The sequence below is a fragment of the Glycine soja genome, chromosome 19, assembly GCF_004193775.1.
Source record: "Glycine soja cultivar W05 chromosome 19, ASM419377v2, whole genome shotgun sequence".
In the NCBI taxonomy this organism is placed as follows: Eukaryota; Viridiplantae; Streptophyta; class Magnoliopsida; order Fabales; family Fabaceae; genus Glycine; species Glycine soja.
The window spans coordinates 29,067,084-29,071,353 of NC_041020.1; positions in this window are offsets into that span (position 1 = coordinate 29,067,084).

The following is a 4,270-nucleotide window of genomic DNA, read 5'->3' on the forward strand; positions in this document are numbered from 1 at the left end:
TTTTCGAATCTGGGTCCTTCTAGAGGTTTCTGGGCAATTTCTTACTTAGGGTGGAAGCAACCTAGCTCACCTGGGCGAGCTAGGTGGCAACCACCTCCCCCGTTTTGTTAAAAAATGGGCTTCCGGGGCATCCGGGACACCCGTAATGCTTCCGTAAAATTCTCATAACCCTAAATAAGCATATTTCACTTAATATGGGTGAGAAGGAAGAGAAAAAAAAGAAGAAAATCAAGTCCTATAGGCTTTCGTAAATTACGAAAGAAGGAGGGTGAACTTATCAAAAATGGGGGGGGGGGTGCAAATAGCAATTTTGAAATTTTGAAATTTCCAGAGTATTTTCGAAGCTGGATTGCTTCTGGAGGAAGCAACCCAGCTCACCTGGGCGACCTGGGCGGCAACCTCCTCCCCCTTTTTCCTATAAATAGGCTGAAGGGGGCTGTTCTAAGGGTCCCGGATCCCCCTGGTGATGTATTTTATCTGTTTTGGGTGAAAAAAATCGTTTCCGTGAAGAAAATCCAAGCCGAGGCGCTTCTGTAACGCTTCCGAGATGTTTCCATAAGCAAATCCGTGAAGGTTTTCCTCCGTTATTCACCGTTCTTCCTCCGTTATTCACCGTTCTTCAACGGGCAAGTTTCCAAATCTGAGACTTTTAATTCATTTCTTGTTTCTTGGCTTTCATTTTTATTTCGTTCAAATTCGGTTTCTTTTCTTCCGTTTTTGACGAGCTTTAACCGATCGTTTAAGCCGTTTTCTCGCCTAATAATAATAAAAAAATTTTCCACCGATCATTTGAATTGTAATATCCGTTAATTTCTGTTAAAATGAAATCCGACCGTTCGGTCATGCCGTAACCACGTTGGAAACCAAAAAGAGGTAAAATAATAATAAAAAAATCAAAAAATACTTTTTAGTAAAATAAAGCGAAAAAATCAATCAGACGTTTCTATTTGGGATTTCTCTTTCTTAATTGAATTGACTAATAACTAAAGTGAAACTAAGGCTAAAATCAACCCGCAAAGTCAAGCTCGTCCACAAAAAAGTCACTAAAAAAGGATTTGAAAGTTCAATATCTCAGTTTTTATTACCAAGTAAATGGATCATTTTTAAGGTCCAACGCCTTAAAATGACCACCTTCCAAGTAAAAAGAATCGCTTGATTCACCCTTAAAAAAGGACTACGTAGGTATGATTTCCTCTTCGATGGAGGGTACGTAGGAGCAAGAGCCCCGCTTTTGTCGACTTCAAAAATAAAAAAGGAAATAAAAGGTAAGATAACACAATTTCACAATTCTAAAAAATGAGGCTGTTGTCCTTTGAGACAAACGTGAGAGGTGCTAATACCTTCCTCAAACGTAAATACAACTCCCGAACTTAGAATTTTCGTTTTGACCGGTTTCCTTCGGTTTTTTCGACGTTTTCCACAAATAAACGTTGGTGGCGACTCCGCGCATCTTTCCTCCTTTGGAAAGCGCACCCGTGAGCCTCGCCTCGCTCGCCTGCAAAAGGGCATGTTGCGACAGTTGGCGACTCCACTGGGGACTATTTTTTGTGAGTTAGGCCTATTTTAAGGAATTGTGGAATCGTGAAACTTTGTGTGTGCATTTGTTGAACTGTGTAAAATGTAATAACTGCTGTCTTTTCCACATTTTTACACTACATTCTAAAGCACCTACGGGTTTGAGTAAAAAAGGGACCCTATACCCGGGTTCATGGGAATCTAAGGAGTGGAGGTGAATCTATGATCATGCTAGGTCTTCGACTTGCTTGATAATAATGAAACCTCATCTAGAGCTTTCTCTCTTTATAATATGTTGTCGCTGGTATTCCATACCGCCACAATATTATTATCTTGAGTGATGATATCTCTAGAAAACAACCATGTGAGTTATGAATCGTTGGGAGTAGTTATTAGAGACCCCTAGATATTATCCTATAGGTCCCTAAAATAGGGACACGAAGTGAACACGCTGCGTGCTTTTTAAACACTGTCATGCATATAACCTGAAGGTCATGTACGCCTTTGTTGTATGATTATTTGAGGATATTGCCATGCTGTGTAAATCCCCCTGTTGCGCTTTTGCGCATCTACATCATGTCGTCACACATGCGTTGTATGTGGGTCTCGTCTTTTGTCGATGGAAGTCGGAAGATCCATATCGTCTTCTTAACTGCACACATGGGGCACTGCGCCCCCAAATGCGCAAGTAAGGAGAGATGATTTTTCGGGCCCTCATGTCTGTAAATGCATTCACATCATGCATCGCATAAGCATCTCTTCATGGCATCATAATGAACATAATTGTTCCTGCATTTGTCCGTTATCATATTCCAGCATCACATTTTGCATGAGTCATTGTATCATCATGCATATGCGTTCAACATACTTTTTGTTCTATAAACTACATACCTTTTATTTTCATGTTCGCTCATCCTTGTATTTTTCTCTGCAAAACAAAAAAGGGAAAGCGTGAAAATTCATGCTGCATTCTTAGTTGCATATATTCGATACCATGAGCCAACCATGTTGGGATCATAAACCCGTTTCACTTAAAAACAAAATGATTGAACATGGTACCTAATACATGGTTAACTAAGAAAAGATATTTCTTCGGGCATCTCAATTTCATAATTACATTTTCCATGCATAGCATGTGTATTCCCGAGTCTTTCATCTCTATGAAATGTTGTCGAAGTATTGGCGATCAAATTGTCATTCTTTGGATTATGGGGTTGAACCAAGCTCATGCTTTTACGAAAAGGTTCATCAAGTCAAGTTGAAGTATGGAAGTAACCATCTTGCAAAAATTGGGGCAAAAGATGGATCGTGTTACATCATTGCTTCGTCTACTGCCAAACACGTGTAGGATTGTTGATATCCTTGTTACTTCCAGCTTCACCTTGACAAAGATGTCATGGACCATGTTGAAAATCTAAATTGATTCAACCCCATGTCCTGCGTAAAAATTCGCAATACTTCAACTATGCATCATTCGTATATATCCATGCTTTTCATTGGTTGCATTGCTCATTACATTCTTTCCTTGAAAAATAAAATAAAATGAACTTAATCATTGTTATAAAAAAAAAGGAACACGCTTTACGGCGCCCTTACCGAACCTGTGCTAGAGCTAGAGTAATGGGTGAAGTAGAGGAGGTGCAAGAGCAGATGGAGGCCGACATGGAGGCCATGAAAGAGAAAATGGCCACAATGATGGAGGCCATGATAAGCGTGGAGAAGATAGTGGAAGCCAATGCGGTTGCAGTTGCCGCCACCAGGGCTGTTGCTAAGGTAAACCCGATGCCCCATCTGGCCTCAACCAAATGAATCATCCAACCTCAGCTATGGTAGGCAAAGATTTGGGAAGTACGGGCGGCCCCCATGATGTGCAAAATTCAAAACGAGCACGCCTTCCCACCATATGGCTTGCCTCTCAACTATACGCCACCCAATGTGGCGTACACTCCCAATAAGAATGTCAATAACTCCACTCCTATACCCATTGAGAGCCAACAACCCCGAACTATCATGCACATGTCTCTTAAATCGTGGGGGAGGCACATGAAATTCCCCACCACAATCTAGCCGACTTCGAGCCTTGCCTCAGATATGTTACTGAAGGGCAAGCAGTTGGTGGTATACCCCTACAAAACCCTTTGGAGGGCCCTCAGTATCATCCCCAGCTACACCTCTTGCATTCCACAACAAGTAAAAATCCTCATGCTATGGCAGAAATAGGAAAGTTGGATCATCTAGAGGAAAGGCTCAGGGCCATTGAAGGAGGTGAAGATTATGCCTTTGCTAACCTAGAAGAGTTGTTCCTAGTACCCAATATCATCACCCCTCCCAAGTTCAAGGTGCTGGACTTTGACAAGTATAAGGGGACTACTTGCCCCAAGAACCATCTAAAGATGTATTATCGGAAGATGAGGGCATACAAAAAAGATGAGGAATTGCTGATACATTCCTTCCAAGAAAGTCTTACTGGGGTAGCTGTTACCTGGTACACTAACTTGGAACCTTCCCGAGTCCATTCTTGGAAGGACCTAGTGGTTGCCTTCGTTAGGCAGTGTCAGTATAATGTCTTCGGATAGGATGCAACTACAGAACATGTGCAAAAAGGGGGCACGAATCTTTCAAAAGAATACGCCCAAAAGTGGAGAAACCTGGTAGCTCAAGTGGCACCTCAATGACGAAGAAAAAAATGATGACAATGATAGTAGACACATTACCAGTATTCTACTATGAAAAGATGGTGGGCTACACACCTTCA